The sequence below is a fragment of the Phaethon aethereus genome (assembly GCF_964289735.1).
Source record: "Phaethon aethereus genome assembly, chromosome: 2".
Classification (NCBI taxonomy): Eukaryota; Metazoa; Chordata; class Aves; order Phaethontiformes; family Phaethontidae; genus Phaethon; species Phaethon aethereus.
Genome location: NC_138582.1, coordinates 16,108,193 through 16,122,010, shown reverse-complemented (window position 1 = coordinate 16,122,010; position 13,818 = coordinate 16,108,193). Strand labels below are relative to the sequence as shown.

The 13,818-nt window shown below is 46.4% G+C and overlaps 1 protein-coding gene across 1 annotated transcript in view; it reads right to left on the bottom strand.

Annotated features, from left to right (window-relative positions):
- EXT1 (exostosin glycosyltransferase 1) overlaps window positions 1-13,818 on the bottom strand; it is a 184,059-nt gene that overhangs the window by 27,378 nt on the left and 142,863 nt on the right. The window lies entirely within an intron of this gene.

The window sequence follows — 13,818 nt, the reverse complement described above, 5'->3', positions numbered from 1 at the left end:
AAGTCCCCCATCATTAGCTAGCTAAAAATGTAAAATCCTGTTAATACCCCGGAATGCAACAATATCCACAAAACATCAACGGCAGAACCAGAACACAAAGAAAAGCAGAGAACGAGGCCAGCGCAAGTGAGTCCTCCACATGCCAGTGACATCTTGTATTGGGCACTTTCCGTTTCATATCTAATTTGCTGATATTAGGAAAGATTTACACAGGAAAACAAAAAAGAAAAGGATTTTGTTGACCATTTCCCACCTGGAAACCAGTTAGCAGTTTACTCCCATTTGTGTGTTTTAAAGCCTAACGTGATTTATTGCTGAGCTCATGAACAGCACGGTTCATGGACATCAAGCAATTTATCTACATCATATGTACACAGAGAGCCTCATCCTAACCTTGATGTATGGGCACAAAATTTCCACTCACTTCAGGGAGAACCTGCAAATACAACAGGAGCAGACCCGGAGTAAAGCAGTATCCACCGAGAGCTGCTGCAGCGAATGAATTGCACCAGAGATTCTTCTCATGAACAAATTTCTCTGCAACTTCAACCCAAATGTTTTCAGGTGACTCGACATGACCTTTGAGCACACTGCTAAGGTACTGACTTCCAGTTTAATCCCCCTCAGCGACCACTCCAGGATCAAGCATCTATCTGCAATCCTTAAAGACAAGGTGCTGGTTTTACTCCTACTAGTTCATGGGTAGCACGCAAAGCAACGGGGGCACCCTGCCTTAGACGAAAGAGAGAAGACAGCCCAGAAAGTTTAAATACGAATTCGGAAACGCCTTTCACACAACACATGTAGCCAGCCACAAATACATAAACATCTCTGTCAAGCTGCAAGCATAGCTTTGTAATTTGAAGCATCGCTTGCGGAGGAAATAGTTTACATGTACCAAACAGTACTTTAGAGTCGAGTTTGCAGCACAGACTATTTCATATTTTTCTCAGTCTGCCAGCAGCATTTGGAGGAGACCTTGGCCACAGAAATGTCACCTGGTGAATGAAGCTCCAAGCCACAGGCCATGGGGGGACAGAAGGCATCAGGGCAACCCCCAGTTTCAGGCTCCTTCCCATTCAGCCCTATAGGAACCACACATGCAGCGGGAGGTTTGAGCTTTGCCAGTGTTTTGTTGGGGTGGGAATATTTCTTATGTACAGTTGGCATTTTTTTTCTACATAGGAAGCATACACGTCTCACCTGAAAGCATCTCTGCACGTCCCGTCACTCTGACTTGAAATGCTTTCAGTGAAAACAGTGAGATAATCTCCATGATTAAAGGTAGGTGTCCGAGTTAAATCTTTGCTGGACTTGAAACTTCTCCTTCACTTCACAGAATCACAGAATCACTAAGGTTGGAAAGGACCTTCAAGATCATCAAGTCCAACCATTAATCCAGCACCACCATGTCCCCTAAACCATGTCCTGAAGCGCCACATCCACACGTTTTTTGAACACTTCCAGAGATGGCGACTCCACCACCTCCCTGGGCAGCCTGGTCCAATGCCTGACCACCCTCTCAGTGAAGAAATTTTTCCTAATATCCAATCTAAACCTCCCCTGGCGCAACTTGAGGCCATTTCCTCTCGTCCTATCACTAGTTACTTGGGAGAAGAGACCAACACCCTTGTCGCCACAACCCCCTTTCAGGTAGTTGTAGAGAGCGACAAGGTCTCCCCTCAGCCTCCTCTTCTCCAGACTGAACAAGCACAGTTCCCTCAGCCGCTCCTCATAAGACTTGTGCTCCAGACCCCTCACCAGCTTTGTTGCCCTTCTCTGGACATGCTCCAGCACCTCAGCATCCTTCTTGTAGTGAGGGGCCCAAAACTGAACACAGGATTCAAGGTGCGGCCTCACCAGTGCCCAGTACAGGGGCACAATCACTTCCCTACTCCTGCTGGCCACACTATTCCTGATACAGGCCAGGACGCTGTCGGCCTTCTTGGCCACCTGGGCACACTGCTGGCTCATGTTCAGCCGGCTGTCAACCAGCATCCCCAGGTCCCTTTCTGCCAGGCAGCTCTCCAGCCACTCCTCCCCAAGCCTGTAGCGTTGCATGGGGTTGTTGTGGCCAAAGTGCAGGACCCTGCACTTGGCCTTATTAAACCTCATACAGTTGGCCTCTGCCCATCGATCCAGCCTGTCCAGATCCCTCTGCAGAGCCTTCCTACCCTCCAGCAGATCAACACTTCCACCCAGCTTGGTGTCATCTGCAAACTTACTGAGGGAGCACTCAATTCCCTCATCCAGATCATCAATAAAGATATTGAACAAGACCGGCCCCAGAACTGAGCCCTGGGGAACACCGCTTGTGACCGGCCACCAGCCGGATTTAACGCCATTCACCACAACTCTCTGTGCTCGGCCATCCAGCCAGTTCCTCACCCAGCGAAGAGTAAACCTGTCTAAGCCATGAGCCGCCAGTTTCTCCAGGAGAATGCTGTGGGAGACGCTGTCAAAGGCTTTACTAAAGTCCAGGTAGACAACATCCACAGTCTTTCCCTCATCCACTAGGCGGGTCACCTGGTCATAGAAGGAGATCAGGTTGGTCAAGCAGGACCTGCCTTTCATGAACCCATGCTGGCTGGGCCTGAGCCCTTGGTTGTCCTGCACATGCCCTGTGAGCACTCTCAAGACCAACCGCTCCATAATCTTCCCTGGTACGGAGGTCAGGCTGACAGGCCTGTAGTTCCCAGGATCCTCCTTCCGGCCTTTCTTGTAGACGGGCGTCACACTGGCAAGCCTCCAGTCTTCTGGGACCTCCCCTGTTAACCAGGACTGCTGATAAATGATGGAGAGTGGCTTGGCAAGCTCCTCTGCCAGCTCTCTCAGTACTCTCGGGTGGATCCCATCAGGCCCCATAGACTTGTGGGTGTCCAGGTGGCTTAGCATGTCCTTGACTCCTTCCTCCTGGATTATGAGGAGTACATTGTGCTCTCCATCCCCATCTTCCAGCTCAGGGGGCTGAATACCCTGCGGATACCTGACTGGCTATTAAAGACTGAGGCAAAGAAGGCATTAAGTACCTCAGCCTTGTCCTCGTCCTTGGAGACAATGTTCCCCGCCATATCCAGTAGGGGATGGAGATTCTCCTCGCCTCTCTTTTTGTTGTTAATATATTTGTAAAAACATTTTTTATTATTCTTTACGACTGTGGCCAGACTGAGCTCTAGCTGGGCTTTTGCCTTTCTAATTTTGTCCCTGCTTGACCTAACGAGATCCTTGTACTCTTTGTGAGTTGCCTGCCCCTTCTTCCAGAGGTGATAAACTCTCCTCTTTTCCCTGAGTCCCAGCAAAATCTCCCTGTTCAGCCAGGCCGGTCGCCTTCCCTGCCAGCTCTTCTTACGGCACATGGGGACCGCCTGCTCCTGCGCCTTTAAGATTTCCTTCTTGAAGACTGTCCAACCTTCCTGGACCCCTTTGTCCTTCAGGACTGTCTCCCAAGGGATTCTCTCAACCAGTGACCTGAACAGGCCAAAGTCTGCCCTCCGGAAGTCCATGACTTGAAATGCTTTCAGTGAAAACAGTGAGATGATAATCTCCATGATTAAAGGTAGGTGTCCGAGTTAAATCTTTGCTGGACTTGAAACTTCTCCTTCACTTGTCCAGGAGAGAAATGGGAGCTGGTGCAGACATCCAGGAAGTCCCTCTCAGCTACAGCAGGACACTTGTACATTAAGCACCGATCTGGCATCAGTATTGCATCAATGACGGGCTTCATTTCCCCACCATCTTCACTGACTAATCTCAACAAGACCTCAGGGAAGCAATGAAGTACTATCACCCTGCTCACAACTGGCAGAGGGGCCTTAAGTCACAGAGAAAATAGTCAAGTGTTTTAGAAGAGGTTCTTCCAGAGCCGCCTCTTCCTCCTCTCCCCTGGCAACGGGAGTTACATCTGTTTTCAGAACTACTTATTTCCATTAGCTGGTAACATCTGAAGAAGGCAGGGAGATTTGTTACAGTCTCCCAGCTTGCATGGCTGTGGTTTCGGAAACCCGGGGCTGCCAGCTTGTGGGGACAGCTCTGCGTTACCTGCCTATCCGGATGCTCTGGTTTTACCCAGCTACGGAGGTTCTCCAGGCTCCGCTCACAGCTGAGGAAGCAGAGCAAAGACCAGCACCGCGGGGCACGGCACGGGCGGCCGGCCGGGCACGTCTGCCTTCCTTGTGCTGCTTCGGTGTCGCGCTCCTTCTGGCACTTTCCTTTACTGCTGGCCGTTCATCTTCCCGAGCATTCCCTGTAGGAAAGCTCTGAGAGGAGTCCTCTGCTTTGCTCAGAGGGTATTTATTTCCAGAAAGCTCCTGGTTTCCATGTTAGAAGACTGCCGGTGAGAGGGGGCACATGCTTATTGCTCATATCTCTGTGTTCCGTCACTCTGCACGCTTGCACGGAGGTAACATTTTACTGCCAATTTTGGGGTTGGCTTGGCCTGGGCCTCAGCTGCATCATTCAAACATGTTAAAATCCAAAATGCATATGCCTTTAAAATGACAGGTCGGGCTTTAAAACTAAAATAGCCACAGATTTAACCCAAAGCTGTCATCCCTCTGTACGGCCAACAGTGTGTTTTATTAACATTCAGGCTCCCTTCCGTAATGATGAAGTGCACCTTGTCCACAGCTAATAACTTTTTAGGCAGCATAAACAAATAGCTCTGTTTGTAATCAATTCTAACTTATTCACACTTCATAACTGAAGTATCTCCTCCCTGCTACCACCCAGAGCTGCGAAAACATGTTCGTCCCCATATATCACGCAGGTATAAAACACCGCAACGCCGTGTGAGCAATCATCTGAAGGAGAAATGCTGCTCAGCCAAATACTCTTACCATTTTAACTTCTTGATCCAGCACATTGCTTCTCTCTTCTTCCCCCCCCTCTGCTTTTTTTTTCTTCTGATGTGCCGACCTTGTCAATCAGCACGTGGATTAGAGGGCTGCTTGGGATTCCTGGTTCACCATTATCCCAAGGAGCCCGGGCAGGCTGCAGAGGCTCTGCAGTGACTAATCAGCCATGCCGTACATTCCTTCTTACAGCTTAAGCATTTCCCCATGTCACTACACTTGAGAGATTATAAACTAGCCTGGGAAACATTCTCACTACGAATTTTAATATAAACTATTTTTTTCCAAAGCCACATCATCAGCACCATTGCCTGAAGAGAGGTCTAAAAAGATGTTGGCTGTTTAGACCAGCAGATACGTCCAGCTACCCAGATGTAATGATTACCATACTTTATCCAGCTATATGTCACCTGTCACGTAGGAATCACAAAGCAGCATACATATTTTCTTATCTAATCCTCTGAACACTGATACAGGATACCATCACCATTGCCATTTCATAGATGGAAAACCTGAGATACAGATGACTGGTGGCTTCTCCAGCAGCTAGACAGACCTTGGGAATGCTAACCCCAGCGTCCTCACCTGCCTCCCTCCTCTCCAGTGATGCGGCACTTGCCAAAAAGCAGCTGGACATTATGACTATCAAAATTCAGATGGAAATATAGGAGCAGAACCCAAACCAAATACAACAGATTTAACCCAGAAGTACGTATTTGAACAGTGCCACACATAATCCATCTTTTGGAAGATGTTGGAGCTCATCTTTGGCAAGGAGTATCAGCACATACCGCTGTAGATGTCAGATGGGACTTGAGCTGTTTCTTTCTTCCCCGAGCCAAAAATTGTGATGGCACTTAACCAAATATGTCCAGGGCTCCCTCCCCGTATCTGCAAGCCCACGAACACACACTGCATCTTCCAAAAGTCTCTGCATCAGTTCAAGTTCTACAACAAAGACAGATATTAAACACCTACAACGCAAGGCTAAATGGTGGAGCGTTTCCCAGTTTTCCAGTATATTCCATCTCAGCTATTAACCAATCGGCCAGTTTTCCGTGTGCAAATGCTTAATGCAGATGGCTCTGAACTACTGGCTGGAGACCCTGAAAAGAAACCCACTCTGTCACACGGAGCGTCTCGTTGCCTGGTTTCCATTAAGGTATGTTGGCTTTTAAATAAACTGTCAAGTAAAACTTGGCATTGAAAACACCAAGTGAGTAACTGTCTTTGTAGAAAAGCTGACAGCTCAGCTGTGTGTCAGATAGATAGCTGCCCAAGACTGCGCTTGAAAGGCTAACGCATCCTACTTGGAAGGGTGCCGTCGCCGAGAACTGCTTGCTTTCAGATTTACGGCTGTGCAATGCTTTGGGGTGATCTTAATGCCGGTTAACAGGCTACTGGCTGGCAGTTCATCTCCCTCTCCGCAAGCGCTGGTTCTGGAATTAGAAAGTTTGGAGGTGCAAAAACATAATTGGAAAACTTTTTTTTTTCCCCTGCTTAAAGGGCTAATTGATTTCACAGGTGTTTAATTATCATTTGCTGTGAGATAATACCTTGTAGTGCCATAAAAAATGGATTTAATTTTCAAGTGCTTGCAAAACCATTGCCAAAGCCAAGTTAGAGCTAAAGCTAGATAATTATTCTATAAATCAAACACACTGCCTCCTTTCTTTGAAATTTTTAATACTTGGCTATAATGATATCTGACGACCTTGAAACTAACATAAAAAGGATTTTCTTGCCAAGTGCTGAAAGGCAGCCACTGGAGTATTTCTTTCAGCCGGGTTCATTACCGCAGATGCCGCCACCATGCTGCCCTGGCTGCAGGACTCCAAGGGATACTACGGTGTACGTACAGCAGCAGCGTGTGTCAACAGTGATTTTGGCACACAGGTAACGGCTGAGCACAGGTATGAGTACGGGTATTCAAATTAATGAAATTTCTGCGTGATTCTTCTTGGCCTGGCAATGGAAATGAAACTCTGCAAACATTCAGCAACTAACGTCAACGTACAACTGGCTACTCCTTTCCATGCCAGCATCTTCTTTTAGTTCAGAAGGTTGGATTAACAAATAAAACAGGGAAGTAGAGTTTTCACTTCAACGTACTGCTAAAGGAACTTTGTTACAGTTTAGATGGACAGTAACCACTGGAATTTAAATCATCTTTAAAGTCTTCAGTGACATCATGGTTGGATTCAGTTCACTTGCATATTATGCACAGAAACACTTGGATCACAAGCCATTAAAGTCAATGTACATTCTAACAAATACAAATGCTCTAACAATTTTTGTCTAAATATTTACACAGCATGCCCTGTAAATCTCCAAGGTGCATGCAAAGCACGCACAACATTTGGAGTACCAAATATTGCCCAGCTGGCTCCCAGTGTGGTGGTTACACCACCTGGAACAAGTACTCTTATACGGTAGCAAATGTGGTCTCACCAACATCACTTGATGTCTAAAGACATTATTTAACAAGTGTGCCAGAGAGGGTCCCCAAGTAGTGTGTCAGAGGCAGATCTTGCCGAGGTGCCTCTCAGGCAGCGTTACGCCCCAGTTACCAGCAACCTGCTAATAGCATCGTGTGGCACTTCTTCTAAAACCAAACGCTGGCTCCTAGGCTTTGAAGTCCTCTAAGTGCCCGTTTCACAGCAGCACCTCGCTGTGCTGGCAGCAAGAAAGCTCACCACACGCCTGAATAAGAAAAGTCCAAGAGGAAGCAAATGCACTGCTCGCTCATAACTTCCGAGGAATGTAAATGCAGCACCACATATCGTGAATTCAATACCCTCTAGGTTGGTGGGAAAGCATTGAAGATGCTGATGCTCGCCCGTGCGGATGCACACACAGGAACACACACAGCCACAGGGTAAGATTTTATGAGGACCCACCTCCACTGCCACCCCCTCTGAGGTGACATAAATGTGTATGAATCCTCTTTGCCTGAAATGTGCCCCTCAGCCCATCAAGCTACTGGACCCTTACAAGGTAAAGGTGAGGCCAACCTGTTAAGATATCCAGTGGTTAGGGCAGGCTCTTTCTAGCAGGATTCTTCTAACAATAAATTACACCAACAATTTGCATCTTTATGGTACCTCTACCTTGCCATTTCCTGGAGATCACAAACTCCTTTTTGAATATTTTAATATAAAGAACCTCAGCCTGCTGGCAGGAGAACAAGACAGCATCTCCATTTCACTGATGGGGAAACTGCCATGCACCCTGAACTTGGGCTTCATATACTCAGCCTTGTTCCCCTGTACTCTGCACAGAAAAATGCAGGAATAAGTTGAAAGTAGTATTTAACTCTTGACAGTGTGCTTTGGTATTTCAATAGAGAACTAATATCCTGGGCTGCATCCAAAGCAGCGTGGCCAGCAGGTCGAGGGAGGAGATTCTACTCCTCTACTGCTCTCTGGTGAGACCCCACCTGGAGTCCTGCATCCAGCTCTGGAGCCCTCAGCACAGGAAAGACATGGGCCTGCTGGAGCGGGTCCAGAGGAGGCCAGAACAGTGATCAGAGGGATGGAACACCTCTGCTGTGAGGACAGGCTGAGAGAGTTGGGGTTGTTCAGTTGTTCAGCCTGGAGAAGAGAAGGCTCCGGGGAGACCTTATTGTAGCCTTCCAGCACTTAAAGGGGGCTTCTAAGAAAGACAGAGAGCCTTTTTAGCAGGGCCTGTCGTGACAGAAAAAGGGGTAACACTTTTAAACTAAAAGGTAGATTTAGATCAGCTATAAGGAAGACTTATTTTACAGTGAGGGTGGTGAAACATTGGCACAGGTTGCTCAGGGAAGCTGTGGATGCCCCATCGACGGAGTGTTGAAGGCCAGGTAGGACAGGGCTCTGAGCAACCTGCTCTAGTTGAAGTTTTCCTTGCTCACTGCACGGGAGTTGGACTAGGTGACCTTTAAAGGTCCCTCCCAAACCAAACCATTTTGTGATTCTCACTTTTAAAACTGGGGATATTATATTCTGTCCTTCACAGAGTGACTTTGTTCAGACTTTAGCCTTCTCCTGCAGTGAAGCAGTGTCAAACACTTGTCCTAAATAGTCCCATCTGGTCCCATTAACCGACCTCACATGCTGTGACAGTCCAGCTGTGAACATCTTTGGGGTAATTTCCCACTGCAAAGCCAGTTTTCTTATTGATTTATTCTCTAACTTAAAAAGAAAAAGAAGCCCACTACTGGAATTTCAGTTATTAAAGCATCAGTTTGGATTAAAGACCCAAACAAAGAAAAATCCATACTGCATTTTCTGAACAAAGAAACAAATTTTATCTCATCTGCCACCCACTCTAATTTTGAGATTACAGGACATACCTGAAAGCCTCAGAGTGCAGAGAAATAAAAGACTTATTGTGAGATCTCTCACCTGTCAACACCTGCTGGCTCTGAAGCCAATGACTCCCTCCTGCCTGTCAAAAAAAAAAAAAAAACGGCCTCCAAATCTTTCTTAATTATTTTAAAATAGCTCTTTATTGAGAACTTGAGGTTAAAAAATGCTGAAGAGGATCAATTTTCTAGAGTTTCATGCTTCAGTATCTGGGGCTACTGAATGTTTTAACTAATCTAGAGACAGAAATGGTTGACTACATGCCCTGGATGGTACAATATGAGTAAAACCAGTGCTCTGCACCCCTTCATGCCACAGTCCAATAACTGGACCCAGCAGAGTCCAGAGGACTCTGGCGTAAAGAACACCACCCTCTCCCTGAAGCTGCCTGTAGGACTGGGACTTCAGCAGGGTCGTAGAGGAAGTACAGACCCCTGAAGATCAAATGAGAAGGGGGTATCGTTTCTCTTCTTGCTTTGAATGTCTGGCTGAGCTCTTTACCACACGATTTAGAATAGTCCTTATGAAGCTTATAATTTTCTATTCAGCTCCACAGATTTTCCCATTACGGCTATCGAGCTCCTAAGTGGCTTGTTGGCATCTTTAAAAGTTATAGTCCTCCAGACACAACATCTAAAAATGGAAAGCAAAGATGATGTGCAATACTGGCTCTAATTATGCAGGAGTTCATTTCTATGAATGACTGGATTTGTTTCAAAAAAAAAAAAAAGAGGGACTTTATACAGGAACTGTTGGCAGAGCCCCATGTTGTCTAGGCATGCTGACCCAAAATGTGACCATGCTTGGAGGAAAAATTAGTTCAGTAACTCCATGGAACAATGTTGAATGAAATAGAGCAGTGATTTATTTTTACTCATAAGAAGTCAGTTGCAGCTTAGTCCCCGGAGTGGTAACATCACAACTTATCTAGGTACTTCAATATTTTGGTTGTTTATTAGTTCTTGTATTTGCCTTCATCTCAGGATCTCAAAGTATTTTCTTTCTGCTTTATACGAATGAGACAAAGCTACCTCAAAAATAGGAGTAGGACTCAAAATGTGTGTGGGGAAGAACCCTAATTCTGTGTATTTAGGTTTTGTAGCATTGAACTTTAGGGTGAAAACTCAGCGCTGTTACAGTCCAGGGTGGGTTTCCACTGACAGACAGCGGGTGCTGATCTTCTGGACTTAATGAGGACTAACTTCTGCAATAAAGCAGTGCAGGAGTGTGAACTCTGGAAGGGCAGGAAACTGTGCAAATTTTTTCCCTTTTGCAATCAAGACTGAGTATTAAAATAATTTTCATGTTCTAAGAAGGGGAAAAGAGGAGATAGCAGGAAGAAATAAAAAAATGCACTGGTAATTGTTTTTCAGTGATGCCTCCCATTCCTGTCCTCAGTTTTGTTAACATAAAGCTAAATCAGGCCATCCCATGTACCGTTTGAGAACTAGGACTGCGGTTCACAGCGCGGCCAGGTAAAACGGGATCTGTCACTCCACAGATTGCTCCTTCTCTACGCTCGCTCACTTCTGCTGACTACAGTAAAATCAAAGTTTTCTCTTATTTGTTATTCTCAGCAAAAAAGGCCGCTAGAACAAGAGCATGGCTCCTCTGCATCACCAAGTCCCCTTCGGAGCAAGACTCTCCTCCTGAGTCAGAGGAAAACACGAGCTGCACACCATTAAGTGTAAGATTAGAATTGCAGCTGCCTTTTGTTAGGTGGGTTTTACCTTTTATAGGGTTGATTAGGCAACTCCAGAGGTCTTCAGTTGATGTTACACCAGATCAGGGTGACTATATTCCATTCAGTAGGGCTGGAGAGTCCTACCCACTTTCAACAGGCCAAGGGGTAATGGTTTCAAACTGAAAGAGGGTAGGTTAAGATTGGGTATAAGGAAGAAATTTTTTACACTGAGGGTGGTGAGACCCTGGAAGAGGTTGCCCAGAGGAGTTGTGGATGTCCCATCATGGGAAATGTTCAAGGTCAAGTTGGCTGGGGCTTTGAGCAAACTGATCTATTGAAAGATGCCCCTGCCTACAGCAAGGGGGCTGGACTAGATGATCTTTGAAGGTCCCTTCCAACTCAAACCTTTCTATGGTTCTACAATTGCCCATGGTGGCCCGTGGGACTTTTAGGTCCCAGCCTGAGCATGCAAAATTGCTGTCTGAAAACCCCACAAGCACATTTGCATCCATGCATACTTACATGTACACACTTCTGCACTATTTACAAAGGACTTTCATCTGGAAACCACTGATGCATGTGCATATCCTTCTTCTCTTGTCTGACCCTGCCCTTATGCACAAAGAACCACACATACGATTTTTGCAAAATTACATTTCCAAAAATCAAGGCTCATTTTGAGAACAAAGTTAGAGGAATAACCAACCAAAGCAAATTGAAAACCTTGTATTGAAGGAGAGCTCTTCTCAAGCAAGCAAAGCAAGTCTTCTGAAAACCAGCCTGCAAATATAACTGCCAGACATTATCTTAACCAGATCACATTGCAATTCTGAGCCCCGCTTTTCATTTTGCTCCTAAGAGTCCCAGGGAAACCACATACCTGCTGATGCTGAATGCCTGACTGCTCGCATCTGTAGCCCTAATGCATCACCGCAGTGTCAGGCACCTGAGCTATGTCGGGACCAATCCTAAGAGATGCAGATGGTGTTTCTCAGTCCCTCTTGACGCTCACTCCCGCTCCCAGTGCTCAGCACCACACAGAATCATCTGTTTTGCTTTTTTAGCATTCCTGGCCTGCTGGGCAGTGTCTGCCTGAACGTGCTACGTCTGTTTGCGAGCTAATACATTATTTACACAAACTATTCAGGCATAGCAGCAAGGATATAAAACATTTATCAACAAAGGGACCAGTTTGTCATTTTAAAATAATTATGTTTCTTTAAAGAAACCAACAAATTCAGTTGCCTCAGAATTATTTATTAGGCTGTGCGGGCTTGAAAGGACTCTCTCGTTTGGAGGGAGGAGTCTCCACTCCAAATAAAGCTTTAACCATGAGAAATTTTATACCTCAGTGAGGAAGTCTCAAGCTTGCAGGTTTCATAGCCAGAACCCTAATGAGAAGCACAGGTCAGGTTAGGCGTACAGTGGCACCTTCTCCTGTGATCTGCCAGACATTGAAACGCCTCGAGTGAACTGTGGGGTTGCAGGACAAGGAACTCCCAAGTGTATCTGCAATTCTGCTGTAGCTGGAGCACACCTACACCACACTTACACCTGGGAGCAGCTCTACTAGCCTCAGCCCTGGTGGGATACAGCCAGGCATCTGCTCCAGCCCCGCTGGGAAGTGTGCAGGGCCAGCCTGGCACCGCCTGGCGAAAAGCCCTTTGCTCTCTACCTGCTCCCTGCCCTGCCTTTTTACACCTCCTCCAGCAACTCAAGCGCAAGGACAAACGGAAAGGGAGAGGCATTGGCACGCAAGAGCTCAGATCGGAGACAGACCTGCGAGCCGGTGCACGTTGCAGACTGCCAAGGAAAACATGATCGTCCAGACAAAAGGGTTTATGAGGGGATGCCAGCAGTGATCAGATTAGCTGGAGGAACAACAGCTCTTTGGCCAAGTGCTAACAGCCAACAGATGGTGGGGAACGATATTGACTGTAAGAGAGTCCACGCGATGATGCAGTGCAACACGCACCTGGACTGTTTTTTTATACAGGTGTGTTAATTTTGATATTAGTTTTAAAATATTTAATATTTTTTTGGAACCTTCCAGTGATAAGCACAGAGCAAGTTCAAAGACATCCGTAAAAGAGTCTTGTGTATCAGGGTAACTTCAGCTTCCTACCTCTTGTAAACCATAACGGCAGCACCCGGCACTGGCGGGAGAACAGGCTGCACAGTTCCCAGCTGAGTCTGGGTTTTGTGTGCCATGTTCCCAGGGGGTATAAATGAGACCGCCAGCTCTCTCTGCAAACTTCCGAGCAGCTGTTCCCCCCCAGCTCCCTCTCTCAGACTCCAGATGGGCTGTGATACAGGCATTTTCCTACAGCAGCGCCTCAAATCATGTGTTAGACGCGTCAGCAGTTTCTGCCAACATCAGAGGCTAAAAGGGTGCAGACCTGGAGCAGGTTTTCCGGAGCATCCTCATGCAGTGCAGACATCTTTTACATACTCTTTAAGAGACTATAAAATGCAGTAAACCAAAATCCTCTGTAATGCTTGGCATCTGAAACAAGACTCTTTATCTTAGAAAGGAGAAATTCTGTAAAGGATTAGAGGGTCACCGTGGACAAGCAGCTCAAGGCTGTTACAAAAGAGCAAATGAATCCTTAGACACATGAACCACGTTGTACACACCGAGAAGAAATTGTCCCTGTGTACCCGGAGTTGGTGAGGCAGATACCAGGAAACATCCAGTGCCAATACCTCCACATTTTAGAAAGATGCTGAATAACTGAAGACAGAGAAAAGGGACAGAAAAGTTATTTCAGGACTGTGGTAAATACACTTCTGAGAGAGACTTAAAAGACCTCAGCTTGTTCAGCTTATCAGAGAGAAGAGGAAGAAGTGGCTTGATTACAGCACGTAAGTGGCTCTACAGGGAGAAAAGGAAAAGGAACCGAGAGTTCTTCAACCTGCTGAAAAAGGGCACAACAAG